Genomic DNA, 19,276 nt, shown 5'->3' on the forward strand with positions numbered 1-19,276 from the left:
GTGGTGGCAATCGAAGGCACCGTGACAGCTCTGGAGTACGTGAACATTATTACGGACTACATGCATTCTTTCATATTTGGTCTTCCCAGGTGACGGTGGCATTTTGTATTGGCATATCTGTCAATGGTAGAATGCCAGGATCATGCTACGGTGGTTTTTGGAGCATGGTAATGAACTCATAGTGGCGTTAAAGAAATGGCTCTGAGCACTATGGGACTTAACGTTTGAGGTCATCAGTCCCCTACAACTTACAACTACTTAGACCTAGCTAACCTAAGGATATCACACACATCCATGCCTGAGGCAGGATTAGAACCTGCGACCGTAGCGGTCGCGTGGTTCCAGACTGAAGTGCCTAGAACCTCTCGGCCACAAGGCCGGTCCATAGTGGTGTCTTGGCCACCAAATTCGCCTGATATCTGAGCACAACAGAAAACAGTGGAACGCTACGGATCACCAGCTCCGCGTTCGCAAACCGACGGCCCATAACTTACTGAATTTGTGTGACATACCTCCGTAACTCTGCCAAGGACTTAAATGATTTGATAGTTCAATACGGTGGAAAACAGATCCAACCAGTAATAGTTTGTGGTACCATGTTGATAGAATACATGAAAAAAGAGTTCCAAAACAAACGCTAGATTACAAATCTAGAGGGACGACACGGGAGAAGAGCCACTTAGAGATGGATAGACCTTGTCGAGTGGAGTAGAAGAAATCACTTAAATCACGAAGGGAGGAGGAGGAGCAGAAGAAAAAGATTGTCGACCATCGCGTTATTAAGCAGATGGTGAAGATGTTGTGACTCACTATTGTGTGACAGTCAATTTATAAACGTTTTTATATCCCACAGCAAAATATTAATTTCAGTAAAGAAAGAAATGAATTTCGTATTGTTGCTGCGCGATGGGGGAAGGGCTACTAGTGGGAAAAATTCTTTTGCTAATATTAGTGGCAAAAATCTGATTCATACGATCGTCAACCAGCTTCCAATGTGACGCCCAACTTCGGCTCCTCTGAACGCAGTACCCAGATGACAGCTGTGAAAGTGGCCTAAGCGCGAACTTGTTACCTAAGAGGCGGCAGTCCACCACCTTGCACTATCGCAATAAAAACATTGTATTTGTAACAAGATTCGTTAATCGTAGATTGGTATCCGTTTTGGACTGACATATTTATGATTGTGTCAAGCTAGGACTACTGCAGTTAATATTAATAGACTTCGTTTTAAATATATTTAGCAATCAATAATACGAGGCAGGTTCCCTTCAATTTTCTTTAAAGAGTATATCTTTTTATTTGTTCTCACTAGTGCATCACTTCCTTTTGTGGTATCGCCCAAAGATCGCAGCTGCACACAAAAGTCGTCAATGCCCATCGATACCACAGACAGTGCCATCCCACAGAGGTTACTACAGAGCTGAGCACGGTCTCGCTCAGTCCCAGGTTGCGGCATACGATGAAGCAGTCAACAGCATCTGGTTAGGAGACAGTGCTATTCAAGTGTCACAAGGAACTCTACTTTTGTAAGCACTGATCTTGTACATCAAGAAAAGTGTTTATAAGTGTCTGCATCAAGTGGTGCTTTACTGTTTTAATACATTTGTAAATATTTGGCTCATTCCTATAGCAATGGATTTTATAAAGTTGTACACCTTTTTCTCATTTATGTAATTAAGTGAACTAACGTTTCATATGTTGTAGTTTTGATCAGTCATCTTCCAAATCAGTCAAAGAACCCACAGTTTGGAATGGAAAACTGTAGCTTTTTGCAAACTAAAAAAAAGAAGTGATAGATTATTTTATTTTTATTTGATTTCAGAGTGCAGTTTTGGTTAGTAATTTTTGTGTGGAATTGTGATATTTATTTATTCCATGCCTTAACGCGTAACCTGCTTTGGAGTTCAGAGACGCCCAGAGTGCGGAACATTATTCGCGTAGTTAGATACGTATTCTAGGGCCACATCTATGATTTTAACGCTGGTTAATTAAAATTTGCACGGGACATTCTTTTGACCCCAAAGCGGCGGCTTGACTGAGACATCTAGTTAAAAACTTCAATCCTGAAGTTTTAGCTCAAGTTTACTATTACAGGTTGGCGCATTAGTTCGTAGAGTTTTTGTTTCGGATGCTGGTGTTGGTTGCTAAATATTTATTTATCGATCATCATTTTTCATTTGTAGTTCATTGTTGCTATTTGAGTTTAGATACTGCTATTTTGTCGTTTGGAAATAGTGAGAGGAGAGGAGCTGTGGACGCTAGAAAACGGAGTGACAAGTGGAGTAATAGGAACGTTTCCCACGTATTAATCTGTTTGAGTTGAGATTGGTGACAGCAGCGGGGACAGCCAGAAACATTTGCGCCGCCAATCGGGATAACGCCGTAGGACCAAGCACGGCAAGAAAATTGCTTTCTCGTTTCAAGGAGGATCGTTTTGACATTAATGAACACGTTCGAGAACACCTTCGTGGTTTGATGAAGACTGATGCATTAATCCGCCATGATCCACGTGAACTGAAATATATGACGAACTGTAATCATTCCGCCGGCCGCAGTGGCCGTGCGGTTCTAGGCGCTACAGTCTGGAGCCGAGCGACCGCTCCGGTCGCAGGTTCGAATCCTGCCTCGGGCATGGATGTGTGTGATGTCCTTAGGTTAGTTAGGTTTAATTAGTTCTAAGTTCTAGGCGACTAATGACCTCAGAAGTTAAGTCGCATAGTGCTCAGAGCCGTTTTTGTAATCATTCCACCATCGTGCGATATTTGCATACTATGAGGAAGATTCAAAAATCAGGTGTGCAGATATGGCACGTTCTAAGTAAAAATCACAAAAATCATTGCGTGGCCAAATGGACATATCTGCTTGTTCGTCATCAATTGACTGGTGAACAATACCGGCCATTCTTGTCCTGCATCGTTACTGGTGACGAGAAAAGATGTCCTTACGATAAAATAAGGAAAAGAATGAATGTTTGAGCCCGAACAAAGCAGCAACTCACCGTACTAAGACCTGCGCGTATACACGAGAGATAATGTTCTGCAGCCATCACTGCTCACATTTACTGCTAACTGAGACGTCTCGCAGACGCAATCCAAGAACAGCGACCAGGAAGACGGCGTGAAGTGATGCTGCTTCATGCTGGTAGACCGATAAAAAACAGTACAGAGGAGTTGGGTTCGGAAGTCATTCCTCAGCCACCACATTCACCTAACGTTGCGCCCTCAGATTTTCACCATTCCCGCTGTGTATCGAGCAACCGTCAAGGAAGATGCCTTCCGGACGAAAATGCGTTCCGAACGTGTCCCAACGAGTTCTATACTCCAAAACCACGTGATATCTATAGCCGCGCAAACAGTTACCACAACGTCGGCAGACTGTTGTAAATAGTAAATCAGAATATATTGTTGACGAGTGAAGTCTCTGTTACAGGGTGACAATTACTGAACTATTTGAAATAATATCGTCGTAACTTGTGAACGGTTTGCTTTAGGACGTTCAGATGGCACGGGCTCGATGGGAATTAGTATGGACATGGTTTGGTTTGGCACACTTTCATTTGGTTGGGTTCGTCAATAAGCAAAACTGGCCCATTTAGGGGACTGAGAATCCGCACGCCGCGATCGAGAAGGCTCTTCACCCTCAGCGGATGACTGTGTGGGTGCAATGTCTAGTTACGGACTAATCGGTGCGATATTCCTTCATGGCACGGTGACTACCAAACGGTACGTCAAGATGATTTCATTCCTATCATCCAAAGTGACCCTGATTTTGACAAGATGTGTTTCATGCAAGACGGAGCTCAACCCCATCGAAGCAGGAGAGTAATGTCCTGGAGAAGCACTTTGGGGACCACATTTTGTACCCAGAGGCCACTGGCATGGCCCTCGATTAGACGCCATATTCTGCGGATCTGAACACAAGCGACTTCTTTTTGTGGGACTGTATTAAAGACAAGGTGTACAGCAATAACCGCAGAACTGTTGCTGAGCTGAAGACAGCCATTCAGGAGGTCATCGACAGTATCGATGTTCCGACACTTCAGAGGGTCATGCAAAATTTCGCTATTCGCCTGCGCAACATCATCGCCAATGATGGCAGGCATCGCCGGCCGCCGTAGCCGAGCGGTTCTAGGCGCTTCAGTACAGAACCGCGGTGCTGCTACGGTAGCAGGTTCGAATCCTGCCTCGGGCATGGATGTGTGTGATGTGAGGTTATCTGGGTTTAAGTAGTTCTAAGTTTTAGGGGACTGATGACCTCAGATGTTAAGTCCCATAGTGCTCAGAGCCATTTGAACTATTTGATGGCAGGCATATCGAACATCTCGTAACCTAAATCCGAATATCTATAGTGACTTTTACATGTTGAATAAAGTGTGTTCACGCCGTAGTTTGTAACTAATTTACGTTCAATAACTGTCGCTGTAAATGTGCATATGTTGTATTAATTAAAATTATGGGAAAACGCTACGAACTTATTACGCACCATCCTAATAAATTTATCAGAAGAGGGAGGCGCTACAGCTGTTTCCTGTGTTCACGTTCTGCGTTTATCATCGGTCGCCTTAGCTGCACACAGTAGCATTCGCCACTGCCGCCTGCGCGGCTGCGAAGCGATGGGAAAAGCGCGTAGGCGTGCGACACGCAGTCGTCGGTGCCGGGCCAGTGCAGCCCACGCTCGGGGCGGCGTCTCCCACACCTCGCCGGTCAGGGTCGCCACCACCACACAGCCACTTTGCACTGTCACAGGCCTGCTCTGTCACGGAGGGCGCCCGCTGCAATCTGTGTCGCTCTCGGCCATGATCCTCCGAGCGCCGTGTTAGTATTGTTTCACACGTCCGCCTGCCACAACGACCCACTCCCTGGAACCGTAGCTGCTTCGTGGCCTCAGAAATAAGTCCTTCTCACTCGCCGTAACCCCAGCGAATGGCCAGCTCGAGACCACGAAATGACCTATCAGCTCAATGAAATACTTCTCGCGACGTCTTACAAAATATTCAAAATGTTAAATTAACACGTTTCGGCGGTGATACACACGCTTACCTCAAGGCGTAGACTAATTTGCCTGGGAGAGGGGGGAAGGTTATTTCAATGTATCCTAAGACGATCGACGTAAAATTTCTAAGGTTTTGTTGAACCGAAAATTTCCTCTGGTGCGTGTTAAGACAGACGGAGCTGATATATGGATTCATGAGTTACACAGTTCTTCGGTTGTCGCTCAGCACACATACAAGCGAAAGCAAATAACTGAAATCTCACTATAATGCCATGACAATACTATTGATATTTTTTCTTACGAAATCCAAGGAAAACAATGTAAATAATAATAAAAATAGTGTACATGAAATGTAATGGGACAAAACTTCATTTTCAACATTGATATTGACATCGGTACGTTTGGCGAATAAATCGATTAGTTCATATTGTAGTCTTCTCGGGTTATCAGTTGAGTCAAGGCGTCGTTCTGCGGCAACGTTTCAACGAGTTTCCTACTTGACATCTTCAGGCGAACGACGCCTTGACAGAGCTGATAATCCGAGAAGACTTCGTCGTCGATATTCGCCGAGAAAGTCTAAATTCGCGAATTTATTACTTCACAAACACTTGCTATCAACAACTGTGGCAAAGAATGACTTTACACTGTGTCAAGGAAACCAGAGAAATGCAAAATAAAATTCTGTTAAAACGTTTCCTCCTCTGTGTATAACATTAAAAGCTAAGTTGCCTCTTCCATTAACTGACCAAACATAAAGAATATGAATTACGTTCAACTCAGCCGTTTTCCTAGCAAGCTTAATAAGGCAACATCACCAAACCAACCTCACATTCTAAACAGAAAAATGCAACTAGCAAGATATGAGTCGAAACAATGGTTCCCGATCGACAGTTATAACCTTCTGAAAGCACAGCCTTTATACTTTCGAGCCCAACGACTGGGCTACGGGACTATGTTCTACGGGACTGATGACCTCATAAGTTAAGTCCCATAGTGCTGAGAGCCATTTGAACCATTTTCCAGCACCTTACACTAAATTTACTGTAGTATTCACTATTTACAATTTGTCAGTACATTTAGCATGCTACGTCCGTTTCGTAATTCTAGGTTTCTTATTTACTGTTACATCTGATCCCCTTCATCACCATACCGTCCACAGCGTCACTGTTATCACTATATATATATATATATATATATATATATATATATATATATATATATATATATATATATATATATATATATATACGAGGACAGTAACTTGTTCTCGAAAGAACAGTTACTGTTGATGACCGTGCAGCTTTTCCCTGGAATAAATGATGACTAACCAACAACCTCAGCTGCCGACAGGTGTTGTTGATATACCTCGATGTCACTGTGTGTGTCGCTGCCCACCCTCTGGAAATTGTTGTTACGTTGCATATAGGTATGTCTGTTACGTCGTGTCTGCAGGTACTCTTCATGTGTTGTTTGTGGAGCACTGTCTGTTCATGCTTTTAATTGTGACCATTGTTCTTGGTCTCTCACTGCTGTGTATATACGAGTTTACGTTTCTGTGTAGACTAGATGTATTGTATGTCTGCTGTTCGCGTGTTGCCCGCATAAGAAGATAATATGTTCTGGGGACCTTCTTCCCCGCTTGTACATGTAGGTCTCTGTGCTACAGTCACGCGTTTTAAGTACGTGGGATAAGGTCTGTGTTAAGTTAATCGATACGTTTCATTCCCAACCGCTCCCTTATGTCGGGGAGAACGTCGTAGGGCCGGCCGCTGTGAACCAGCTGTTCTAGGCGCTTCAGTCTGGAACCACGCGACCGCTACGGTTGCAGGTTCGAATCCTGCCTCGGGCATGGATGTGTGTGATGTCCTTAGGTTAGTTAGGTTTAAGTAGTTCTAAGCTCTAGGGGACTGATGACCTCAGATGTTAAGTCCCATAGTGCACAGAGCCATTTGAACCATTTGAACGTCGTAGAGCCTACGTCCCTTGTCAATTATATCACAATCACCTTGCCATGTATCCCAACGCCTTTTAAGGTGACGTGTACTCTGTGTCGGTACACCAGTCACTGTGTGCACCTTACCTAGTCTCCCCATCTTTAGCGACTACCTCGAAGCTCTGAAGCTCGTATATCGATCGGGCATATTTCGAGCATCCACCGGAGTGGTGCCGAAGGCTCCTGATAGCCTAAGTAGGCCACTTCTCTACCCCCGTTTGACTCATGATTTGTTGATAACCGGCCGGCCGAAGTGGCCGTGCGGTTAAAGGCACTGCAGTCTGGAACCGCGAGACCGCTACGGTCGCAGGTTCGAATCCTGCCTCGGGCATGGATGTTTGTGATGTTCTTAGGTTAGTTAGGTTTAACTAGTTCTAAGTTCTAGGGGACTAATGACCTCAGCAGTTGAGTCCCATAGTGCTCAGAGCCATTTGAACCATTTTTGTTGATAACCAGGTTCACTCTGTTTTCTCACACTTTTTAATGACCCCACATTTCTTTATCCATTTAAAAAGCATCTGTGGATCATAAAATGAAAATGTACCAACCAAATAGACCTCTGGCACCAGCTAATGGTTAGAAGCTGCGCTCTTTGACACAATGAACAAAGCAGTGTTCTTAATCACTCCACTGTACAGTACTTCGTGCTCGGGCATTAAACAACTGCAGCGGGGAACTGTCGGTGACGACCGATAAGCACGCGCCTTTAAAAGTTGTATGTTCAGGAGATCGTGACTGCGGACTACCAGAATTACGGCCCACATTTGCACACGGGATAGATTTCGCGCTGCTACCTCGCAAGCGTGCTTATTTTCTCATTCAGTCATTGAAAGGGGAGTGTTGAAAACCACCACTAAAATCATTTTGTTTGTAATTCTTATTTCCTTATCTTTCTGAGGCCGTAAACCAAACTTTCCAGATGCGTATTGTACATTCAGCACATAATCGGCGTATTAAATAATTACATAATAGATGCTCCCTCAACATCCAACAGAAGTAGTAATATATCGGTATAAAAATTATGACCGACGGGAGAACATTACTAATCAGTATTGGATGATAATATTACTCTGTGAATCACATGCGCTCTCATGCAGTCTATGAAGGCGAACCACTGTATCACTGTTGTCATGTAAGAACAAGCTAATCAAAGAGCGGACGCACTGGGTGGTTGGAGGAAGCTCATACCAAAGACACTTGTACCTCCACAAAGTCTTACATAGTTATAAATGGTTACTGAGTAATGATTCGAGCAGCATGCGGATAGTCATTAGATACAAATTTTACTGCCCTACACAGTGCAAGGAACTATAAATCATTAGTTATGGAACCATGACCACGTGGTACAGTGGTGAACAAATGTCTTTCACCACTCACAAGGAAACTATCGCAAAATTGGGATACATTTCATTCTAAATCATGCGCGGGCCGCCTAGGAGCAAAGTAATAACAAGCTATCGATTTACACTACTGCGCATTAAAATTGCTACTTCACGACGATTACGTGCTACAGACGTGAAATTTAACCTACAGGAACAAGATGCCATGATATGCAAATAATTAGCTTTTCAGAACATTAACACAACTTTGGCGCCGGTGGCGACACCTACAACGTGCAGACATGAGGAAAGTTTCCAACCGATTTCTCATACACAAACAGCAGTTGACCGGCGTTGTCTGGTGAAACGTTGTTGTGATGCCTAGTGTAAGGAGGAGGAATGCGTACCATCACGTTTCCGACTTTGATAAAGGTCGGATTGTATCCTATCGCGATTGCTGTTTATCGTATCGCTGTTGCTCGCGTTGGTCGAGATCCAATGACTGTTAGCAGAATATGGAATCGGTGGGTTCAGGTTGGTAATACGGAACGCCATGCTCGATCCCAACGGCCTCGTATCATTAGCAGTCGAGATGACAGGCATCTTATCCGCATGGCTGTAACGGATCGTGCAGCCACGTCTCGATCCCTGAGTCAACAGATGGGGACGTTTGCAAGACAACTACCATTTGCAGGAACAGTTCGACGGCGTTTGCAGCAGCATGGACTATCAGCTCGGAGACCATGGCTGCGGTTCCCCTTGACGCTGCATCACACACAGGAGCGCCTGCGATGGTGTACTCAACGACGAACCTGGCTGCACGAATGGCAAAACTTCATTTTTTCGGATGAATCCCGGTTCTGTTTACAGCATCATGATGGTCGCATCCGTGTTTGGCAACATCGCGGTGAACGTGCATTGGAAGCGTGTATTCGTCATCGCCATACTGGCGTATCACCCAGCGTGATGGTACGGGGTGCCATTGGTTACACGTCTCGGTCACCTCTTGTTCGCACTGACGGCACTTTGAACAGTGGACGTTACATTTAAGATGTGTTACGACACGTGGCTCTACCCCTCATTCGATCCCTGCGAAACCCTAAATTTCAGCAGGATAATGCACGACCGCATGTTGCAGGTCCTGTACGGACCTTTCTGGATACAGAAAATGTTCGACTGCTGCCCTCGCCAGCACATTCTCCAGATCTCTCATCAATTGAAAACATCTGGTCAATGGTGGCCGAGCAACTGGCTCGTCACAATACGCTAGTCACTACTCTTGACGAACTGTGGTATCGTGTTGAAGCAGCATGGGCTGCTGTACCTGTACGCGCCATCCAAGCTCTGTCTGACTCAATGCCCAAGCGTATCAAGGCCGTTATTACGGCCAGAGGTGTTTGTTCTGGGTACTGATTTCTCAGGATCTATGCACCCAAATTGTGTGAAAATGTAATCACATGTCAGTTCTAGTATAATATATTTGTCCTAAGAATACCCGCTTATCGTCTGCATTTCTTCTTGGAGTAGCAATTTTAATGACCAGTAATGTATGATGCTTCAGACTTGGGATTATTTGGTGTGTATTGATCGTCCAGTGTCGCACAAAGAGGTGTACATCAGACTACTCTCTTGCCGAGAAATATCATAAAAGAGTCGTAATTAGGGGACCTTGACTCACTTGCCTAACATAAATGATACCTAAAGAACAACTATTAATGCATCCTGGTACCTGTATCCTCATTGTCAGACACCACAGACATTCAGAACACGTCTGTCAACGTACTGTGCCGGAGCCCGACACTTTCCAAAGAGTGCTGGGTGGAAAGGGTGGAAAGGACCCATTAGTTGTGCGACGAATTACAGCAAGTCGAAGCTATAACTGTTGCATACGGCTTCATACACAGCGGTAAGGAAAGGTGGGACACAGAGTGGAGCGTCAGGTATTGTTGTAGAAATTCTGGACAGGAGCAAAAATGATTAGATGACATGTTAACATAGTAAACACAAGATTTGCTTAAGTTGTGTTTCTCCAGATATACGAAGACTCATTACAAACTCGGCAGCAAGAAACAGAGCCCATCTCTGACAATGTCAACCAGGATGAGGCTCGCTGAACTCAGCACGGACGGTGGTGCCGTAGTGATGAGCCTCCAGGTGCAGGTCGAATGAGTGGCTACCGCTGACCGTCCTACATGGCGGTGGCAGAGGACGCTTGTAGTCCACAGTCAATCGAGGCATGGCTCAACGAGGGTGCACCTTTTGGTCCATCAGATTCCACTAGACAATTATCGTTGTCAGATGGAAACTGACTATGACGTTGCCAACTGTTGAAAGGTGGCTACACTGAGCCACAGCGCCAGAGATCGCTAGAGAGCATTGTTCCGCCGCCTCCACGGGCGGTGATTATTGTCGTAGTGGGCAGTGCTTGTCGAGGACTCGTGGTAGTCAGTTCGTGTTCAGATGTGCTAGTAGGGAGTGCTTGCTGAGATGTGATGCTGAAAGGTTCTTGTTGAGATGTGGTAATAGCGAGTCGGTGTGGAGATATATTGTAATTATGAGAGTGATTTTGGTCAATATATGAAGGTAACGAAACTTGATTTATTTTTCATTATTTCCATGTTTTAAATAATGTGTCATTACAGGTTCAGTCAACAAAGCATCTGGCTTGTGTTCTTGGATTAGAGTGTAATTGTGGTTCTCTTGAGTAATTATGGTATTTGTATTTTCTTTAATTAATTCAGTATAAATGGTATTTGAAATTCTTGTCTTTTGAAGAAGAACCGTGCCAGATGTGTGCGTTGAGTCACACTCCCACACACAGAACAGTGATACTTGTGCTTTGGTTTCGTAGGTTTTATAGTTGCTGGGGACTTAATTAATTAATTAATTAATTGTGTTAATGAAAATTTCCATTTCATTCCTTGTTGTTGTTCTATGCAGTCAGATAGCGTAATAATACTAGTCAGGGCCAACCGTTACGAGACTTCGTAATCGGACAGACAGCTACTAAAGCAAAAATTAAAATTATTTGCATTACATTTTAATTAAGCCCCCATGCACGTGGCGACCACTGCTTCGGATCGTCCCTTGGAATCTTCTGATTGTAAAAATAGTAGACAGTAGCATTGTTGTAGTAACTTGTAGTTTAGTAATTATAGTCTGTTTTGCATGTGTAGATTTGGTAATTGTCATTCTTATAATGGTATTTTTTCTCTGAATTTGATTTGTTGTCTTGTATACGCGTTTGACGATTTAGTGCAATTATTTCAATTGTTCGTTAATCGTGTTTGAGGGAAACATTTCGAGTGAATGGTATTGTTGATGATAAAGAGTCATTGTGTGTAATTTTCGTACAGTGACGAGTTTTGTTTGTTTTGTAAATGATTACGCGATCAATGAAAAAGGCAAAAATGATGAATAGTGAGAATGATGAAATTGTTGACATGGCGAACTCGCCAACACAAGAGAACAGTATGTTGAATAATGAAGTGGAAAACAATGTAATAAGTCGGGAAAATAGTCCGGAACCAATTCAAAACTTTTCACAATTAGAAAATTTTCAGAATTCGAGACTAACGACAGAAGATTCTGGAATAGTATCGAACACAGATGGCTATACAGCTATGACGAAGGAAACTGGTTTTGCGAGAAATGATAGGGGCGAAAAGAATTTCGAACCAGATCAAATGGAGCAGTTGATGGGTATAATATTAAATTTGGGATCTGAATTAAAAACACAGATGGGAACAATGGAAACACGAATGGAAACACGGATGGGAACTTTGGGATCTGAATTAAAAAATGATATGGGAACAATGGAAACACAGTTTAGATCTGAATTAAAAACACAGATGGAAACAATGGAAACACGGTTAGATTCACGAATAGGGACTTGTTTTAAAAATATGAAAGATGAATTAAAGAGAGAAATCAGAGAAGAAGTACAACCAATTTTGAATACTCACAATAGTAGATTAGTTGCAGTAGAGATTAGACAAAGGGAACAGGATAGAGAACAGGAAGAAAGAGATCGCGTGATAGTACAAAAATTTTCAGAGTTAAATTTACAACGTGCACACGATAAGGAAGAGATATTTGAGAGAATCGAGGAATCCGTACCAAATGACAGAATAAATAACCTAACACAACAATATGAACAGTTAACTACCAAATGTGTCAACACTGAAACCCGAGTCGCGACACTTACGGAAGACGTAGGTAAACAGAGAGAAAAAATAGGTGACTTATCGGAAAGAGTTGAGGAAATTTCAGATAAATTGACAAATCTTAGTTTACATGGGGACAGAGATTCGGATGATACAGCTCCATTACCATTTGCAGAAACCGAAGAGTACCAGAACATAAATAAGCATGTTGAAAATCAGGGAAAGTTTAATGAACGCGTTAAAAGGGAAGTAGAGGCATTACGAAAGCAAGTCAAACAAATCGAAGGTGAAATTGTAGGAAAAGACAGCAAAAGAAATTTAGAATCACAGGTAGCAGAGGGGTTTGAAGAAAGTAATTTGTTTCATTTACGGGATGCAACAAGAGAGCGCCAGGCGCGCGAACTTGACAATAATCAACATTGGGACTGGGACAGACGCGGTAGGTCTTTGTCGCCGCGAGGCGGAAGCTTTGACTGTAAACACTTCTTGACTGTTCGGAAATTTAAGATCTTTTGCAATTCTAGGAATGACATACGTCCATGTTCATGGTTGGATCGATTTACGTGCGCACTTCCGCCAGATTTGCCACAGTGTCACAAACTGGAAATTATGTGCAGCTATTAAGGTCCTCAGGGGATTCACTACACTAAGTGAATATGTGCCGTAGCGCTCACAGGGCCCCGAGCTGTAGTGGTGCTATTTCCCTTTTAGTTTTCTGCACCGCTGCCTACTCTTTCACTATTCTTTGCATCTATAAAAACAATTCTGCTACTATCCATCTATCTAGACAGTAAGTAAAGAATAACCGGATTTGACTGTTTTACCCGAAAGTGACTTTGGAAATTACCGTTTGGACTTACTGTATCTTCTGCAGCATTTATTCGCAGTTTAAATGAAATTTTACCTGTTTATCTTCGTGACAATATTACTTCTTATGTTGACGACATTCTTATTGCTAAACATTCTTGGAGTGAGCACAACAAAATTTTGGATTCATTATTACGTATTTTTGCACGAGTTGGCATTACAGTGAACTTGAAAAATCTGAATTTGGTCGTTCTCAGGTGAAATTTCTCGGTCACATTATTCCTACAGAAGGTATTCTTCCTGATACAGAGAAACTAGACGCTATTCGTAATTACGCTGTTCCTACCACAAAACGTGAGGTTCGTTGTTTCCAAAATTTTTGTGGAATGATATACTTTTAAACAAAATTTTGTGGAATGACATACTTGTGAGAAACTAACAGCTACATGTAAACACGCAGAGAATACAAGGATACCGCGCTGTGTTTTGGCAGCGGCACATACTCAAAGCAACAGTCAAGTCGGCGCGCCGCACAAGGCAGTCGTTAACCGCAAACAATCACTTTCTACGTCATGCGCCTACAGCTGATCGAGCGCTCAGTGCGAATGCACTGACAGACGTAAATAAATAAACAGTTTAATTTCTCCGAATAAATTCTGTATAAAGCTATAAGGACTTCATAAATTATGTTATTAACGTTCAGTATTTTTCAGGATACGGTTGTATAAAGTATTTAAGACCTTCAGGAAATTCTGTGCGTGTCCGACGTTAAGACGACTTGCTTTGGAGAAAATATTCAGGAAGAAGGTCATTTCGAAGAAGAAAGTAATAAACAAAAAAAAGGTAACGGTTAATTGAGTTTATTTTTCAGGTAACATAATTCCACTTAGGTACGTACTTTAGACGTAATTTGCTGCTTGCGATTACGTGATTCATACTTTGTGCTAAATTTCATGTTCTATGAATTTACTTGTGAAGCGACGTGCTTGCGCACATTAACTGATTTTGACAATGATTGACTAATGAACAGGGTTGTTATTTGTATATATTATGCATCGCTTGGCTGCTATGCTTTTTCACTAATGATATATTTTTTTATTATGTGCCTGCTGTGCTTATTTATTTAAATTATAATTGTCACCTGATTAATTGTGCTGACTGTAGTTATATGTAAGTTATACTTTGTGATTTGTCTGCTTGCGCCTTCATGTGTACTTATTAAGATTACATATGAACATTTATTTGCTTATGTCGATGTGATGCTAATGACCTGTTTATTGTGTAAGGCATGTTTGCTGCTGTGCGTATGGATTGCATATTTACACGTTTCTGTTTTGTTGTCATAACTACTCTTCAATTTAGAATATAGAAATGCTGATATACTGTGTACGTACATAGAGTTTAGGTCACACTATTGTATTAATTATAGATTGTTCGCTTGGCCGAGCCTCGTTGTAAGAATTGTGCTGCATCCACTTGTTGACATTCTGTTCTCTACTGGTATATTTACTCGCTATTGCATGTTTTGCTTACGCTCAGTGCCTTATATTTTTAAGATAAGAAAATGAACTGCTAGAATTCGACGAACGACATGAGTACAAGAAACTTCATAGAAGTCACATGAGCTGAGGTTTTATGGAAGCTGTATAAATTTATGCTAATAGGAAGGAAGCTAACGACATGACATACCAAAACTATGTTTAGACCATTGACAGTTATTACACTGCATTTTTCGTGAGCAATTGAAATAGGAAGTGACACTTGACACAAAAAATACTCCACGTTTGCTTCTGCTATGATTCTGGAAGTGGTGTACACACTGTGAAATATTATGATCATTCACACTCCGTAATCGTACTTAATTACTGAGAGTTATTCGAACTAAGTCTGTTAGAGGTCATGTATGCATTTCTTTTATTTAATGATGGACAAGGAACCAAAATGTATCTTATAATTTATAATGAGTAGAAAATTTGGGTCAGATTGATTTTATAGAGGTTGTGTGTGGACACTGTGTCTTCGGATTGTATGGGATGATGAATTGAAGTTGCACTAGGATTTTGTCTGTACTTGTTCGAGGAGACTGACTAGAGGAAAGAGTTGTTATGGAAGTGAAATGATATTGGTGCTGAGGTTTATATGTATCGACGTATTATTGAGGTATTGAGATTAGGTGAAGTTGATGATTATTGGAGTTTTGGTGGATAAGAGGTAAAGTAAATGAGGAGCATATTGTTTTGTTGGTTTATATGGAACAAGGAGGATGAAGATGGCAGACTAGAACACTAAAGTGGAAGGAAGATTGTCTATACACACACTTGTTAAATCACTAAGCAGTATATACTTTTTTTTGAGAGAGGAAGCATTTGCATATCTTGGTACACTGACAGTTGTTCAGCAACCGTACATTTTGATCTGGCTTGGCAAACATTGGTCTTAACATGATGACTATGACGTTGACTTAACTATTATTGACTGTTATACATTGCTGCCACTACTACTTGATACACATGATGAACATAAAATTTTGACAGAATTGCATTTACACAGTTAACACTATTCAATTACACAGTAGCACTAATGTGGATGAAAGATGAGTGAGTGTGTTTTGTGTGTTTTCCTTTTATAATCCCAGAGAAGTGATCCCAACCTATCTCCTAAATATTATTTCACTTGTTTGTTGTGGCTTGCACTGACACCCATAAATATTATAGGTTAACTGTTATTGTGTACTGTAATAGTTAATGTGACAATTAACTGATATCATTTGTGTGTTTATTATGATTTGTATGTTTAGTGTAAGAGCATTGATTATATTTTGTTAAAGAAATTGTATGTGCATTTAAACTATTGTTCATGACTGAACTGTCTCAGTAGTTATGGTGAATAGTATGGACTGTTACTTGCACCTTTTCTACATGATTGGTGCTACAAGGATATGTTTAATTTCTGCTGATGAACTGTGTGATCAGTGATTGTAAAAAAAATTATGGACTGTTACTTGTACCTTTTCTACAATATTGGTGCCACTAGGACATGTTTAATTTCTGCTTATAAACTCTGATGAACAGTGTGATCAGTGACAGTGTATTTTATTGAACTGCTTCTGCTGAAAGATGTCACCTGTTGCTGTGTGTACCTACTCAACATTGCTGGGTACCACTGATGGACTGTTTCTACTGAAAAGATGTCACCTGTTGCTGTGTGTACCTGCTCAACATTGCTGGGTGCCACTGATGGACTGCTTCTACTGAAATGGTATTACTTGTTGATGTCTGCACCTGCTCAACATTGCTGGGTGCCACTGATGGATTGCTTCTACTGAAATGAAGTCACCTGTTGCTGTGTGCACCTGATCAACATTGCTGGTGCCACTAATGGACTGCTTCTACTGAAATGGTGTTACTTGTTGATGTCTGCACCTACTCAACATTGCTGGGTGCCACTGATGGATTGCTTCTACTGAAATGGAGTCACCTGTTGCTGTGTGCACCTGATCAACATTGCTGGTGCCAATAATGGACTGCTTCTACTGAAATGGTGTTACTTGTTGGTGTCTGCACCTGCTCAATATTGCTGGGTGCCACTGATGGACTGCTTCTACTGAAAAGATGTCGCCTGTTGATGTCTGCACCTGCTCAACATTGCTGGGTGCCACTGATGGATTGCTTCTACTGAAATGAAGTCACCTGTTGCTGTGTGCACCTGATCAACATTACTGGGTGCCACTGATGGACTGCTTCTATTGAAAAAATGTTACTTATTGGTATTTGCACCTGTTGGCCATTGCTGGGTGCTACTGCTGGAACTGTCAACTTCTTATTCTTGGGCTATGGAAAGCGTTTATGTGAATATTTGTATAAACTGATTTTTGTGTATTACTGTTTGTGAAAAGCTATGAGACTCTTACCTGCACATATTCGTCATTGCTGACGCTATTGATTGAATTGTTTAACCACATAATACTTGTGTAAACTATTATGTAAAGTCACATGTATGAAAGAATTTGTATTGCTTACTGTATTCTATATAATAGGTTATTGAAAGGTCAGTGCAAAGCCAAAATTTTATTTAGTTATATGATATTTACGTATTAATATTATTTTTTATTTTTGTATTTTTTTGACGAATTTGGTGGTATTTTCACCACCAATGCTGGCAAAAATACCATCAAATTCTAGCCGTGGAGGAAGGGCATATGAAAGGTGGCTACACTGAGCCACAGCCCCAGAGATCGCTAGAGAGCATTGTTCCGCCGCCTCCACGGGCGGTGATTATTGTCGTAGTGGGCAGTGCTTGTCGAGGACTCGTGGTAGTCAGTTCGTGTTCAGATGTGCTAGTAGGGAGTGCTTGCTGAGATGTGATGCTGAAAGGTTCTTGTTGAGATGTGGTAATAGCGAGTCGGTGTGGAGATATATTGTAATTATGAGAGTGATTTTGGTCAATATATGAAGGTAACGAAACTTGATTTATTTTTCATTATTTCCATGTTTTAAATAATGTGTCATTACAGGTTCAGTCAACAAAGCATCTGGCTTGTGTTCTTGGATTAGAGTGTAATTGTGGTTCTCTTGAGTAATTATGGTATTTGTATTTTCTTTAATTAATTCAGTATAAATGGTATTTGAAATTCTTGTCTTTTGAAGAAGAACCGTGCCAGATGTGTACGTTGAGTCACACTCCCACACACAGAACAGTGATACTTGTGCTTTGGTTTCGTAGGTTTTATAGTTGCTGGGGACTTAATTAATTAATTAATTAATTGTGTTAATGAAAATTTCCATTTCATTCCTTATTGTTGTTCTATGCAGTCAGATAGCGTAATAATACTAGTCAGGGCCAACCGTTACGAGACTTCGTAATCGGACAGACAGCTACTAAAGCAAAAATTAAAATTATTTGCATTACATTTTAATTAAGCCCCCATGCACTGTGAAACATCGGTAGAGTGGCATCGATACGTGATCCCAAACTAACCTTTTACATATCATTCACTCTTCTTCCTGTCTTTATTCTTTCTTAAATTTGCTCACGAAGCTAGGCTGGCAAGGGATCGACGTTGCTCTTGCCTCTGAGATTGCCTGCGTAAGCTTTCAAACGTACGATGCACTCATTTTCTCTCACTCATAACTACCAAGGAGAACAAGGACCAGTAAGAGTTGTTGTTGTGGTCTCCAGTCCTGAGACTGGTTTGATACAGCTCTCCATGCTACTCTATCCTGTACAAGCTTCTTCATCTCCCAGTACTTACTGCAACCTACATCCTTCTGAATCTGCTTAGTGTATTCATCTCTTGGTCTCCCTCAATGATTTTTCCCTCCACGCTGCCCTCCAATGCTAAATTGCTGACTCCTTGATGCCTCAGAAAATGTTCTACCAACCAGTCCATTCTTCTTGTCAAGTTGTGCCGCAAACTTCTCTTCTCCCCAGTTCTATTCAATACTTCCTCATTAGTTATGTGATCTACCCATCTAATCTTCAGCATTCTTCTGTAGCACCACATTTCGAAAGCTTCTATTCTCTTCTTGACTAAACTGTTTATCGTCCATGTTTCACTTCCATACATGGCTACACTCCATACAAATACTTTCAGAAACGACTTCCTGACACTTAAATCTATTGATGTTGTCAAATTTCTCTTCTTCAGAAACGCTTTCCTTGCCATTGCAAGTCTACATTCTGTATCCTGTCTACTTCGACCATCATCAGTTATTTTGCTCCTCAAATAGCAAAACTCCTTTACTACTTTAAGTGTCTCATTTCCTAATCTAATTCCCTCAGCATCACCCGACTTTGTTAGACTACATTCCATTGCCCTCGTTTTGCTTTTGTTGATGTTCATCTTATATCCTCCTTTCAAGACACTATCCATTCCGTCCAACTGCTCTTCCAAGTCCTTTGCTGTCTCTAAAAGAACTACTATGTCATCGGCGAAACTCAAAGTTTTTATTTCTTCTCCATGGATTTTGATACCTACTCCGAATTTTTGTTTTGTTTCC

Source organism: Schistocerca nitens, chromosome 8, assembly GCF_023898315.1.
Source record: "Schistocerca nitens isolate TAMUIC-IGC-003100 chromosome 8, iqSchNite1.1, whole genome shotgun sequence".
NCBI lineage: Eukaryota > Metazoa > Arthropoda > Insecta > Orthoptera > Acrididae > Schistocerca > Schistocerca nitens.